General features: G+C 38.6%; 1 long non-coding RNA gene across 1 annotated transcript in view; it reads right to left on the bottom strand.

Annotated features, from left to right (window-relative positions):
- The window catches only part of LOC141365197 (uncharacterized), a 47,362-nt gene extending 33,072 nt beyond the window's left edge, over positions 1-14,290 (bottom strand). Inside the window, exon 1 of the long non-coding RNA XR_012370373.1 lies at positions 13,838-14,290. This is a non-coding gene — a long non-coding RNA (uncharacterized lncRNA). The remainder of the gene's footprint in view (positions 1-13,837) is intronic.
- Between the last annotated feature and the right edge of the window lie 1,760 nt (positions 14,291-16,050).

Here is a 16,050-nt window from a genome sequence, read left to right as displayed (position 1 = left end):
ATTGAACATACATAAAATGTGCAAAAGGTAGATATGCAAGTAAAATTTTCAGCATGGTCAAATGCTAAAACTAGTTGTTCAGATAGAAAGAGCTTAAAAACAAAAACTTTAAAATGACACCAAGACCATGTCTATGGGTTCAAGAATAAAAAAATACTGGCCATTTTAAAATAGGAAGTCATCACTTTATTTTTTCCCATTGTTTTCCATTTTGCGGGTGGTAAAACTGCTGTCCGCGTCGTTTAAATTCATTGAAATTTCGTTCACTTGTAGTTTAACAATTAAACTAAATGTCTATTGCAATTTCAAGAATGTTTTTACTCTGCACATCGCCTGAGGAAATCCGAAGTTGCGTCGAGGGGAACCAAACTGACAGCCGCGACGGCGGAGATTATCACGTACAGTACCTACAAAAGGGTATTGGAAAAAGCTTGCGTCTGACCTGCAGCTATCATTCTGGCTTGGTGGGATGTCAGCCAGCGAGTCCTCTGATTCTGACCTTGTTCTTTTACTACTCAGAGTCTAAAACAAGGAGTGCATATTACGTGTTCATTGTATTTTCATTTTAACCGAGCAGCTATTGTTGCGCGTTTCATACACAAACACACACCTCTCCACACCACGTTGAGGCTGACTGACAGCAAAGGCGACGCATGCGCTTTTAACTTGTAAACTCAAGGGTGTATGGGTAATGTCGTCTCTGCTCTCGGTGGGACGAATTAGGAAGTGTACATTGTGAAGAGCTCTCTGAAAAGTGGCAGCGCAGCCTAAGGATTAAAACCTCTGATTTACACAGATGTGCATATGAGCGTTCCGGTACGCTAAAAGCAGTTTCTAGGCTGAGGGTGAGGTGGTCGTACGCTCTAGAGCTATATTTTGAAGTGGCCGTACTGAGTACCGACGCGTTCCGGCCCACTTAAAGCACTGGTACTTCATAAGTTTTATATACCAACTTAAACTGCCAAAACAGACTTTCTACCTTTAATTATATACTATAGACGACAAATAAATCGGACGCATGCCAAGTGTCGCGGTTACGTGCCTGAACCGAAGTGAACTTTCGCCTGTATTTATCTATTGGTCTGGCTAGTGGCTAAACTGATCTCTGAAACAAATACCTTGTTGAACATAAAAAAAATGGTTTGATAAGGATCAGGGGAGACGACGAGCATGGATCACAACTGTGAGGAGAGGTTTGGCAGCCAAGCAAGAATTCAAGGACCTCGTATACATTGTATACATTCATTTTAAACAATAACTTTAGCTCAGCGTAATAGTCAACTCTTTTCCTGCCATTGATGAGTTATCTCGTAAATTACGAGAAAATGCTACCCTGCCAATTACCAGTTTTTGTGCCAATCCATATTTGCACTATTATGCACTAGATGGCGCTCTTACCCAACTTATAAAACACTAAAGCATCCACTGATCTTAAAAACAGTAAAACTCTGTGTATGTTTTAATCTTCATTTAGAATCTGACCTCTAACAAAAGTCCTTTACAAAAATGCATTTTTTTTTTAAATTTGGTATTTTTGAAGAAACCTACCCATATTTGAAAGGTGGTAAAAAGAGAACAAATAAATAAAAAAATGAAAGTTTTTTTTAAAGCAGAGGGTCTGTTCTTTCTGGAAGGCATTAAACTTTTGTGAAAATCATAAAAAATGCTGCCGCTGGCTGGAAACTTGAAAATCATAAAAAATGCTGGCGCTGGCTGGAATCTTTAAAAAAAAAAAAAACGCTGTCAGGAAAAGTGGAAAAAAGTCACAAAGCCACTTGTTTATGTTGTTGCTGCTGAAACCGTCTATAGTAACAGTCTCAACTGTCCTGTACCTGTTTACCAAATTTCATTACTTTCCATTGTATGGTTCTATGTGCTGCCATAGACATCCATGGTGGAAGAAGAAGAAAACTATCGAAAGCGATAAATGTAAAGTGTGACACATAACTTGAATTATACTTTTCCAGGTCCAATACCCTCAAATTCAAGGAATAAATGTGGGGACACATTTCAAGTGAGAGCAAGGTTACATCATGTTACATTTTAAGATACATTGTTACAGTGCTTTTTGAGGGAACTCCTGCTGCGTCACTGTGGTGACACTTTGGGGACGCCTCCAGGGGTAAGTGCGTCTGAATATGTATATCAAATTCAACCAATGGTGAGGCTTAACGACAAAGACAGGGTGACACGGGAGCCAGGAAGTATATTGCTATCTGAAATATTGCCAAAGACGGCGTTACAGGGACGGAGGAAGTATGGCAAGGGAGACGCAGCGTCTCGTTCCCTTCTCAGAGAACAACAGTTACATACGTAACCCGAGACGTTTTCATGTGTCAAACACAACTATGCAAAAAAGCATTTTGGTAACATTCACATACAGAAGATATAAGAATTTAAAGCTAACTGTTTAGCATGTGTGCATAAAAAGTCTAGAAATTTTATGATATTATCCTACACTTTTTTTCCAGAAAACTATTTGCATAAAATAGATTCAAGCACTTTTAATGACCTGTATCTATGTATGTATATTTTCAAAAACTTCCAAGGGCCTTGAACCCCCCCTCCCCCCAGATTCACAAACTTTCAAAAATTTCAAGGACCCGTGGGAACCCTGTAATTTTCAGCTCATGTGGTATTTTATGTTTTTACATTGAATTTCTGTTAAATCGGCAAACATTTGCTGTGAAGGTCGGTGAGGTGAGATGAATGCAGACTTAAGCTCCTCCCCTCCACACACTAATTAGGTATTGACCAACCAATAAAGACTACAGAGAAAAGGAGATTGTAACTAGATTAAAAATAACCCATCTAACGAGCTAATGTGAAGGAGGTTGATCTATATCCGCAAGACCCGTTGACCGGGCTGACTTATTTGAGACAATACATATGTCAATACTCACATTCAAACCCAAATTCGAGCGTATAGTGCTATTGATCTGCAGAGGTAAACAAAACGGCTGACCACCCACCGTCGCGTGCATGGCCACCGAAACTATAGCGGCCCCAAGGCTACTGTATGAAGCGTTTATAAATTCATTGGACTTCAGCCCATCTTTTAGCACAAACGGACCTATGAGCTGAGCTTATGGGCCCATTAACTCCTCTGCAGCTCCATGTTTATCGTAATACTGGCAGTGCAGAATAGTCCCCACGGACAATACGCCAAGCATAAATCCACTCTCAAAAACCTCGGCGATGTTTTACAGCTCATTCTCATAGACTAAACGGCTCTCAAATGGGTGTGCGGGAATTAAAGGGGCCGTAGCGATTGTTAGCGGCATGTCTGATAAAACCCAACCTTGTAATGCTGAGACGGTACCGGCGGCATCGAATCAAAACACACACATAGGAGCAGGGCATCCATATTCACATTCGGCATATCGCGTGTCTCTACACATCTCGTTCTTGATTTAATCTCTACGGGAACATGCCCTCAATCTCATTCTCTCATATCAAACATTGACGCTCCCTCCGTGTGCATTTAAATTACGGACGACGACGGTTCGAAATCCTCATTTCCTGTCAGTTATCACAACGTGCGAACACACACACATCACTGCATTGACACAAGTTGAGCTCTGCTGGAAGGTTGAAGTGCTAATGGGGGTGAGTTATTCGAGACTGATGCGTATGTGTCGTTGTCAGGAGGATTTATACATCCCTGCGTCTGGATTTTCATTTGGGAGAGAATAATAACAGATCAGATATGGGAATTAATCACTGCTTTTTCCTTTATAAACCCTGAGAATTAGACATAGCTCGACCGCTCTCTCTCTCTCGTCTCGCTCGATCTCTTTCTCCTTCATCCCCAACCTTCTCCATTGTCATCTTGCGCCCTTCTTTTCTTTTTTTCTGCGTAAATGCCTCATAAATCAGGTTCATATAAAGCAGGCGTCACGTCGGGTCAGCTGTTGTCCCCTAGAAACTCATTAAAGAAAGAAGACAAGCACTTTTCCCTAATGAAAGCGAAGTGATGTCTAGGTCTTAACATGCATTATTCTACAAGGGATTCGAGAAGCAATGGTAAAGAATAGAAAAGAGACATATGCTGGAGAGAAGAGAGATAATGGGATGTTAATATGATTAATATAAATATGTGAGACAGAAAATTGGAAATTGGTGTGGTTAAACCATCAAATAATTTGGGACACTATCAGAAAAAGCTGTCATTGAGACGGCACCCTTTCAAAAAGCACACCTTTGCACCTAAAGAGTTCATATTTGTACTTAATATGTATGTATAGGTACCAATCCAGACAAAAGAGTCTCGGAAAGAGTGCATATTAGTACCTTAAATGTACATATATGTAATGTGGCAAGAAAAAGTGTGTGAACCCTTTGGAATTTCATAAATTTGTCATAAAATGTGATCTGATCTTCATCCAAGTCAAGGGTATTGACAAACACAATGTGTCTAAAAATAATTACACAAAAACTCTGATCTTTCATGTCTTTATTGAACACACTCATTCAACATTCAAAATGGCAGTGGAATAAGTAAGTGAACCCTTAGAATTAATAACTGGTTGACCCCCCTTGGCGGCAATAACCTTAACCAGGCGCTTCCTGTAACTGTGGATCAGACCTGCACATCAATGAGGAGGAATTTTAGCCCATTCTTCCTGGCAGAACTGCTTTAGCTCTGTCATGTCTCATGTGTATGGCCCTCTTCAAGTCAATCCATAGCATCTCTATTGGATTCAGGACTGGGCTCTGACTTAGCCATTTCAAAAGGCAGATTTAGTTTTTCTGAAGCCATTCTGTTGTGGACTTGCGCTGGTGTTTTGGATCGTTGTTCTGGTGCATAACCCACCTTCTACATAGTTTTTGCTGACATACAGACATTCTCACATTATCCTGAAGAATTGTCTGATATATTGTCTGACATCCAGGCCCTGATGCGGCAAAGCAGGCCCAAATCGTGATGTTTCCTCCACCATACTTTATAGTTGGGATGATGTTTTCATGATGATATGACATGCTTTTCTACGCCAGATGTAGCACTGTGTTTTTTCCAAATAGTTCAATCTTAGTTTCATCAGTCCACAAAACATTTTACCAAAACCGCTGTGGAGTGTCAATGTGCTCTTTTGCAAACTTCAGATATGTAGCAATGTTCTTTTTAGTAAGCAGTGGCTTTCTAAGCAAGTTCCAATGATGCCTTCAAATCTTTGGCTGTCATTTTGGGTTGTTTCTTTTCCTCATTGATCAGTCTTCGTTGTGTTCTTGGTGTCACTTTGACTGGGCGCCCACTTCTTGGTAGAGTAGCAACAGTCCCGAAGCGTCTCTATTTGTAGATTGTTTGCCTAACTGAAGACTGGTGAATTTAAAAAGTCTTTGAAATAACTTTGTAACCCTTTCAAGCTATATGTAAAGCAACAATTCATGATCACAGCTCTTCTGAAAGCTCTTTTTGGGGAGGCATGGATCACTCGCGTGTTCTTCTTGTGCAGAGCAAACTCTAAAAGTTTGAGAGGTTTTTATCAGTCAAAGTAGCTGTAGTCCACACCTCCAAGTTTATTATCTTAACCAGACTCCAGGTGTGCTAAAACCTGACTCCAATTAACTTTTTCGAGGTCATTAACTCAAGGGTTCACATACTTTTTCCACAAGCACTATAAATGGTTTTGGTTGTTCTCAATAAAGACATGAAAGATCAGATTTTTTTGTATAATTATTGTTTGACACATTATGTTTGTCAGTAGCCTTGACTTAGATGAAGATTAGATCACATTTTATGACAAATTTATTAAACTATGAAATTCCAAAAGGTCCACATAATTTTCCCTGCTGAAAAAACAGCATACCAGCAAGACCAGCATTGTGTTTTGTTGGTGTTTGTTGGACTTGGTTGTTGTTGGACAAGTGTGAATTGGCCTTTAAAGGGTACTGCCCTTTTTGATCTGTTCAAACAACTGCAGCACATAAAATCAGAAAGATGGCATTTTGGCTTGTGTACTGTAAAGTTTGCTTTGGTATGCTAGTCTGTAGTTTTCATTAACGGGTCTTTTGATGGTTCTTTTGGGAACAACTGTATGCCATTATGACCACAAGCTGATTCAGCGGTTACAGGATTACATTTTAGGCTTTAAATCAAATGGTTTTCCCATTACAGGCATGAAATGAACATCCTTGGGGACGTCCCCACAAGAATAAAGGTTCACAAAGGAACTAAGTAATGTCTTAATATCCTAATTTCCTGCAAGGTTTATGTTAATATGTGTGTGTATATGGGAATTAGCTTCGCTAATCAATTTGAATGGGGCGTTGTAGATTTTTGTTGTTGTTTATTCTTTGTTTATTCTTGGTAGCCGATAAAAGGTTTGAAAAGGAATATTGGTCTGATAACCCAAATTGCCTGTAACTATAGGTAGAGAACATTCAGACTCATGCAATAACTTTTCATTGCATGAAAGTTATTAGTAGCATTCATGCAATTAGTAACATTGCCGTAACATTTACCGAACACATCCTGTGTGAATAAGAGTCAGAGACAATGTCATAAGGCATGTTGCATGCCATCACAACAAGAAATTATGGCTCAGCTCTTTGACACAGGGATTTAAATGCAGATTAACATTCACAACGAGAAATGTGGGCAAACTGTGCTGAAACTGAGATTATTCGCCAGAATGACAGAACAGCACTAACTGAACCTCTGCCGACCCTGCTGGAAATAAAGAAACAGGTCACCGGAGCCGAAACATTTAACCCATTTAACCCAACTGATAGGTTATTCACTTCTCTCGCTCTTATCTTCTATCTCACTTCATTAACAATCACAGTAAATTACTGTAACATTTACATTTCAAATATAAGGACTTCATCCTTTATCTCTGTTTATATTGCCCCCTAATTAGTGATGCATTGAATATCAATGACCATATTGGTTAATGCCAATTTTAATTGTAATTATTGTTGCAAGTGTCCTGATTTGATCGATACTGAAGGCACAAAATATCCAAGCTCATTTTTACGCTGCCAGATTCCTACAGTGCTAAAGAGTTATTTGCTGTTTCTACTGAACTGTGTTGATTCTACATAAATACATTTTATTTAAAAAACAAAATCAATCATAAAGATAAAATAATTTGTTAAAAATATTCTGTATGCTGTAAATGCTTAGCGCTCTGATTCTGACATAATCTGATTTCACTTCTGAATCGGATTCTGAATGAGTCAGTCAAAAGTGTAAAAAGTTAAATATCTTTGCTGTTTTGGTTGTCCAGCGGCGCATGGGTGTTATTAATGAGATGAATAAACCCAAGTAGTCTGGTAATAATAAAAGAGTAAAGATACAGGTGGAGGAGGACTGTTGATTCTCAACACTCTAGAGGACTGAAATGTTTGAACATCAGCATGCTAATATAGATGAAACAGGTTTCCCTCATTTAAATACAGAATTAATTATGCATGAGTGCCTCATTAGTTATGCAACACAGTGTTTGGATAACATGTGGGAAAATTACAGCTTACAAAACGAAACAACTTGATGCTTTTGTAAAACACACATTAACAAACTAAAATCTGATATCTGTCTGTCAAGCCATCTGTCCATCAGTCCCTACATCCATCCATCTTCCTATTATCTATCTATCGTCTGTCTGTCGTCTATCTATCTGTCTATCTGTCTGTCTGTTTGTCTGTCTGTCTGTCTGTCTGTCGTCTGTCTGTCTGTCTGTCTGTCTGTCTATCTTTCTTTCTGTCCGTTCAAATATCTGTCTTTCCATCCATCCATCCATCTTCATATTATCTATCTATCGTCTGTCTGTAGCTATCTATCTATCTGTCTGTCTGTCTGACTGTCTGTCTGTCTGTCTGTCTGTCTGTCTGTCTGTCTGTCTATCTATCTATCTATCTATCTATCTATCTATCTATCTATCTATCTATCTATCTATCTATCTATCTATCTATCTATCTATCTATCTATCTATCTTTCTTTCTGTCCGTTCAAATATCTGTCTTTCCATCCATCCATCCATCTTCCTATTATCTATCTATCTATCGTCTGTCTGTCTGTCTGTCTGTCTGTCTGTCTGTCTGTCTGTCTGTCTGTCTGTCTATCTATCTATCTATCTATCTATCTATCTATCTATCTTTCTTTCTGTCCGTTCAAATATCTGTCTTTCCATCCATCCATCCATCTTCCTATTATCTATCTATCTATCGTCTGTCTGTCTGTCTGTCTGTCTGTCTGTCTATCTATCTATCTATCTATCTATCTATCTATCTATCTATCTATCTATCTATCTATCTATATATCTATCTATCTATCTATCTATCTATCTATCCAAGAGCACAAGCCTTCTATCTGACTGTCTGTCTGTCTGTCTCTCCATCCATACATTTAATGATTTATTTATTTATCTGTCTGTCTGTCTGTCTGTCTGACCATCCATCCAATTATCTATCTATCTGTTTGTTGTTCCGTCCATCCATCCTTCCAATAATCTGTCCATCTGTCTATACATTTAATTATCTATCTGTCTGTCTATCCATCCATCCATCCATCCATCCATCCTATTATCTATATATCTGACTGTCCATCCATGCACTATCCATCCATCAATCTAATTTTTTCTGTCTGTCTGTCTATCCGTCCATCTGTTCATCCATCCATCTATCTGTCCATCCATCCATTCAAATATCTGTTTGTTTGTTTGTCTGTCTGTCTGTCTGACCACCCATCCAATTATCTGTCTGTCTGTCTGTCTGTCTGTCTGTCCGTCCATCCATCTATTCAAATATCTATCTGTCTGTCTGCCCATCCAATTATCTATCTGTCTGTCTGTCTGTATATCTGTCTATCCGTCCATCTGTTCATCCATCCATCCATCTATCCATCCATCTATCCATCCATCTATCCATCCATCTATCCATCTATCCATCCATCCATCCATCCATCCATCCATCCATCCATTCAAATATCTATCTGTATGTCTGTCTGTCTGCCCATTCGATTATCTATCTGTCTGTCTGTCTATCCGTCCATCTGTTCATCCATCCATCCATCCAATTATCTATCTATCTATTTGTCTGTCCAATCTCTCTCTCTATCTTTCTCTCTCTTTCTCTCTCCCTCCATTTCTAACTGAGAGCACAAGCCTTTAAATACATACATACCATGTCAGCCTACCTGTTGTGCAGCAAATCATTGTCATTTATCTACTGTCGACATAAAAGCATTGTAACACATACACCCCCCCACGCTTCTGTCTGTTGACACATCAGTTTATGATCTCATTACACAGTCCATTAATTAGCAGTGAATTAGTAAGAGCGCGAGCAGCCAACAGTGAACACCTGTCCACACACACATACTCACGACTCCTCTCTATATCATGGCCTGTATGCTCTGCTTCTTGCATTCAAGTGATGACATGCTCAGTACGACGGCCTTCTCGACAAAGAAAATAAAGGTTTTTGCTCAGGCACCCGAGAGGACACCTAATCACACCGGCGATGCAACAGCCAATCACTTAACTACAATGTCATTCATCACCATGTGGGTTAATTGACAGGTTCTGCTGTAACTGGAAGAGCTGTGTCAGCACAGATAAATGCTGCGCGGGCAGACAAATAAAAGTTGTTGTTTCCGTTTAGCGCACACGGGAAACACACCAGAGGCCTATTTCACTGTAAATCGCTTTATGGAGACAATCGTAAAGGTAAATGTAATCTTGGGAAAGCCGTGAGACATAGAAAAGAGGGAACGTGGAGATTCCATAAACAGCCACAAGATAATAAACAATAGTTACTAGCAATAGCGTAATTTTAACATCTATATATAGACTCGGATATGAGTAACCCAAAATAAACTTTAATTTGGTTATATGTCATCATTGCCCAAATAACTTGCAAGATGTTGTTCCATCATGTAAGCAAAGTCAACAAAGTGTTTGCTTTTATTTATTTATTTGTATATAAAATGTAACACCCCATCATTTCTTAAAGTGTGTCTAACCGGTGCTTAAAAATAATAATGATAACTCAAATTGCATTTTTAAAACAAATCCTATTCAATGTAACTGATTCATCTGTGTTCTTTACGAAAGGGTCACCTCTAACTCCATAAAAAAAGCATGAAAAACAACACCATTGCTATAAACCAGCAATCGAATTTGGCATTGTGGTCAGGTTTTAAATTATTGCATCTAAAGGTCACTGAATCTAAGATGTGACTGTGATAGATTACTCCCAATGTCAAGTCAATAAGTGGTCGATGGCCATACCTGCTGGAACAAACCCGGTGGGCTTGTCTGAGAACGAGACGGCAGCGGAGATGCTGAGACATCAGTCGAAGCGCTGGGGCGAGACCCTTCATTAGCAGCCAGAGGCCAACGGGTCAAGTCTCGCCTGAGGGAGTTCAGTGACACGAGGCTGAAGAAACTAAGAGAGGATTTGGCGAATTTCTTTGTCTGTTTGAAGCACAAAGGTCTGAATAAGAACAGGCGCCAAGGGAAAAGATAGAAGGAAAAAGAGACGGGTCAGAGCAGGTTCACGGAAAAGAGAGAACGGTGTAGTCGGATTGTCTGGGTGAATTAGAAGCAGTATATATCGGCCTGCTACTTTAACCGGGTCAGACGCATGGCGAATACAAATGGCTTGATTTGTAAACATTTACGAACCTTTATGGCGCATGACGACAAACAGACACAACTAGATTCACACTTTCTATAAAGGAGTAAGTAAGAATTCAGCATCATTTATCCTTTACTACAAACCGGTTTGTCTTCTGAACACTTTAGATTTATGCATTTGGTGGATGCTTTTATCAAAGGCGACTCATAGTGCATTCAAGATAAACATTTTATCATTGTGTGTGTGTTCCCTGGGAATTGAATCCACACTTCTGTGTTGGTTTGAATGCTTGAAAGCCTCAACCCCATTATTAAAAATGACTTTATAATGACTTTACCAAGCTAAACATACACGTTCCCAGCAAGCAATTTTGCGCTTTAAAGGGGATATATCATGATAATCTGAGTTTTTCCATGTTTAAGTGCCATAATTGGGTCCCCGGTGCTTCTATAAACCTAGAAAATGTGAAAAAGATAAACCCAGTAACTTAGTTTTGGTAAACCATTCTCTGCAAGCATGTGAAAAATAGCTCATTGAAAATTGGCTCCCCCTGTGATGTCAGAAGGGGATAATACCGCCCCTTAATCTGCACTATGCAACCACGGCACTGCCATTTAGTGCAGAGATCAGCTCATTTGCATTTTAAAGGACACACCCAAAAACGACACACACCTTTGCACACACCTACAAAGTGTCAATTTTAACATTATAAATTATCTATATGGTATTTTCAACTCATGTACTCTGAGGACACCAAAGATTTATTTTACATCTTAAAAAAGTCTTGTGAAATGTTCCCTAATAGCCTAATAGCCGTCCAAACACAGAAAAACCGTTCATGGACCCCATTTACTTCCATAGTATTCTTTTTCCTACTATGGAAGTGCATGGGGTCCACGAACGGTTTGGTTACAAACATTTCTCAAAATATCTTCTTTTGTGTTCATCAGAATAAAGAAATTGCGGGTTTGTAAAAACATAAGAGTGAGTAAATGATGACAAAATTTTCATTTTTGGGTGAACTATCCCTTTAAAAAATCTTTTGGTGTGGCCCTATAGCTTACATGATGAAATATCTCACATCTTCTCAACTTTTATTGGCAAAAACAACAATTTCAACCAAATTCAAGCTTGACTAGTTAACTTAGATGGTGAAATGATGGCTATTGCTTTCTGGGTTAATAGGCTACCCTTACTATAACACATCGGAAATCATGTGCATATTAAAACCTATTTCAAACACTTTGTCTATTCTGGCCTCCCTTACATTTCTTAACTCTTAATAAGTTAAGATCTGCTAAAGATCTCTCTCTAACTAGAAGTCCTCTCTTTGTACTCTCGGTAGCTAATTTCATTTAAGTGCTTCAATTAAATGCTGTTTTGATGTGGCTGGCATGGCGAGACGTGCATCGAAAAAGGATCAAAGCGTTTTAAGAAATCTCTTGCTTCTCGGGAGGTTAATATTTCATTTTCAGTCTAATTTGCACCAAATCAAAAAGACAAGAAAGCCAGGCGACGGCACGCAGCGACAGCGAGCTTGGACCAGACACGTCTCATTCCCACTCCTGTTGCCGAGGATATTTCATTTACCGTCTGTTGGAGGGGGAAATGGCAGTGCACCCCCTCATATAAAACGTCTGGTCGTGGCGACGTATGTGAATGTGTTTGCTGAGGGTGATGCAAAACAGGGTACGCAAAAGGTACTTCACAGTGATGTCAGAGAAGAACACCTACTGAAAAATCCAGCTAAGACCAGCATAAGCTGGTGAGCTGGTTTTAGCTGGTCTCTCGGCTTGGTTTTAGCTGGTATTGCTGGTGAAGCAAGCTGGTCTAGCTGTGTTTTGGTCACCTGGTCTAAATGGAATTCATTGGTCAGAATGAAAGACCAGCTGACCCACCAGCTTAACCAGCTTTGAATGGCTGGGAGGACCAGCTTAGACCAGCTACTGCCACCTTAAACCAGCTAAAACCAGCTACCAGCTTATGCTGGTATTATAGGGGCCATGGTTCTTCTATGGCATCATGAAACAACTTTATTTTTAAGAGTGTGAATGTGGGTGTTGTCTGTTTTTGTGTCTACATCAGTGGTCTCCAACATGGTCCTGCGGGCACAGAGCACATTTTATTAATAGCCTCAATTGTAATATTTATTATTTTTTAATATTAGCTTGGCTTCTTTTATGCATGTTAACATTTTAAACCACAATAAAACATATTAACAAGTAAAATTAAATAAAATCAACAAGTAAAAGAAAAAAGTTGAATCTATGAGTATTAATCTTGCAGACTAGTGCGCCCTCTAGAGGTCCTCTGATTTGGCAACAGCTCTGTGAATGACATCATTAAATGAGTACTACTGTATCTATACTTGTGATGGTCTAAATGACTTTAAAGGACAGTTTATGTAGCCTTTGCTATTAAAAGGCCTTATGAATAGTCCAAATAATTTTTTCTATAATAATGTGTATAAAGTTTAGGGTTAAAAAAAAACTTTAGGCTGGTATAAAAACAATGCAAAGGGAGAGGTCCTCACTAATATGATGATGAAACAAATTGTGTGTGTCTGTGTGCTACAGAGGCGAATAGTAGTTTTCAGACCAAATTCAGTGAGTTTATGTGGTAATCTGAATTAAATCCCTTAGAGACTGCATTAAACAACACTGACCGAAAATCTGTGTGTGTGTGTCTGTGTGTATGGGGTATTAGTTTTGATTGGATTGACTCTGGGGATTTGTGTATTTAAACTGAGATTACCAATGCGATCCAGCTTTTGAGAGCTCTGTACACAGATGGAAAGAGAGGGAGGCCAACATCTCTGACCCTGTTAGCTAAACCTCTGCTGTTCGGGATAATGCCCTGGTCTTTCATATGTGAGCATAGATGAAACTCTTACATTTTTACACACTAACAACAGACGTGTGAATACTGTATGTGTGCATCTGTGCATTCATGATTGTGTTTGTGAGTCTAGTCTGATGCTCCACAAATGTGTATAAAGAGTGCCCTCTGCTGTTTGTAAAAGAAATAGATTTCCTTAAAAAAGATTGTTAGAATTATGTTAGCTTTCTTCTTTGGTAACAAATAGAGGAAACGCATTTGCTCTTAATCGACTGGATTAAAGAATTAATGAAATGTGACCCTGGACCACAATGTTGCTAGGCAACCACCAGGGCACATGTACTGTCAATCAAATATTGAAGCATGAGCGCTCTTTTGCTATTAACTGTCATAAAAAAAGGACGCTTGCACTGACCTTGATCGAGGGTGAGAGGTGCACAATCACACGCAGGAGATAGTGAGTGAATGCAGTCTTCGGTTGTTCCAAACAACTGTAAACTTCTGTCACTACAATGGAAAGCCCGCCTCTCCCCTCATTCGATTGGACAATGGAAAGATGGGTGCTGTGGCAGGTGGCAAAAAACCCAAGTAGAGGTAGCTGCAGGCTGGAGCAATGGGCGTGTCATAAGGTCGGAAAGAAATGGGGCGTGCCACGAGGAATGGGCGTGCTGTAAGGTCTTTTCAATTGGACGCGAAAAGCTTCCTGATCCACATAAAAGCGAGCCATAAACTTCATCACTATACAAAATACATTTCTTTCACTGTAAAAATAACAATAGTGATATTGAGAATACATTCAAAAGTACATTACCTTCGAAACCTTCTGTATGGCGCGGGTTACATGACGTCATCACTACCGCAACTTTTTCAGGATTAGGAATCCGGATTCATAATGTTTGTGATAAAGGCCCTTTTTGTAAAACATCACTTAAAGATATTAAACATTTATTTTTGTATTGCCCTTTTTCTATTTCATTTTGAACTAACTTCAAAACAGATATTCCTAAAATGGAAATTCCCAGTATTACAATTTAGAACCTCATGACATTTTACTTTGTTTCCAAAACCCATATTTTTCTGATAAAAAATTATATAATTCAATTATTTTGTTGACGTTTTATATGCTTAATACACAAATAAAAGAAACCCAAAACGTTTTTGAAAATATTACTACTTTGATTCATAAACTTTTATTTTGTCTTCATTTGTATTTTTCATTTTATACTTGTTATTCTCTGATTTACACATTTTGAGCTGTATTTACAATGCTTTGTATTCGTTTTTTATTGCATTATACTTGAAATGTCTGTATTTGAACTAAATAATAAAATAAAAAATAATTAAAAAACAAATTATTATTTTAAAGATAAAAATGTCTCTAAAAGTAATGTTATTTTTATAAAAATGGTACAGCAAATGTTTTTGCTGTATAAAGGCATATACGTGTTTGATCAAACACTCACCATATAATTATTAAATGAAGTAAAAATGGTTTAATAAACTTCTTTTAAGTGACATTAATCAATTGAGCAAAACAAACACCATTTTATCCAAAAATCATTTATTCAGTCATTTTTACAATACATTTTTGAAACGTCAATTGAAGTTGTCATCAAAGGCTTGTGTTCTTGTGTTCAAACTCATTCCTTCGAACAGAAGCCATCAAACTCTCTATCTAAATAGAACGCACAGTGACCCCCTTCATGGCGAACCGCGCAAAGTCTGTGGCTTTGCAAATGGCTTTGTATCTTTCACATGGTCTAACAACACAAAGCGCCTGCAACTGCCATAAACGTGTTTGGTGTGATCGGCCCCTAAGGGTGCAAAAATCGAAATATAGAGAAAATCGGATTTAAAGTGCACCTATTTTATTGATAAAAACAACGTTATTTTTTGTATATGTTAATATTACAATGCGTTTGCGTGGTTTATGGTAAAAAAACATTTTCCACATAGCCTACTGTACATTTTTGTAGTTCCAGACATCCTGCTTTCCTCAAACACATTGATTTTGTACAAAACTCATCGATCTGAAAAGCTTTGTATCCCTGATTGGCCAACTAATCTGTACGCCCTACTAAAAAATCCAGCTAAGACTGGCATAAGCTGGTGAGCTGGTTTTAGTTGGTCTCCCAGCTTGGTTTTAGCTGGTATTGCTGGTGTAGCAAGCTGGTCTAGCTGTGTTTTGGTCACTTTTTAAGCTGGTCTAGCTGGACTTATTTGGTCAGGCTGGAAGACCAGCTGACCCACCAGCTTGACCAGCTTTGCCAGGCTGCAAGGAGCAGCTTAGACCAGCTACTGCCACCTTTAACCAGCTAAAACCAGCTACCAGCTTATGCTGGTCTTTGCTGGATTTTTCATTAGGGCGTTGTGATTGGCCTGAATACCTTTGACGTCAGCCGGAAATATTACGCTCCTTACCATGTTTAAAAGATTCGCTTACAACACTGTAAAACCTAAAAGTTAACTCAACTCAAACCATTTAGGTAAACCGGTTGCATTAGTTTTAAAACACATACATTTGAGTACTGTGAACTTAAACAAATTGAGTTATATGCAGTTATGCACTTATATTTAAGTTCACACTACTTAAATATAAGTGTTGGTCTTGTCTACATCACCAATCCC

The sequence above is a fragment of the Misgurnus anguillicaudatus genome, chromosome 7 (genome assembly GCF_027580225.2).
Source record: "Misgurnus anguillicaudatus chromosome 7, ASM2758022v2, whole genome shotgun sequence".
In the NCBI taxonomy this organism is placed as follows: Eukaryota; Metazoa; Chordata; class Actinopteri; order Cypriniformes; family Cobitidae; genus Misgurnus; species Misgurnus anguillicaudatus.
This window is presented reverse-complemented; position numbering and strand designations above follow the sequence as displayed.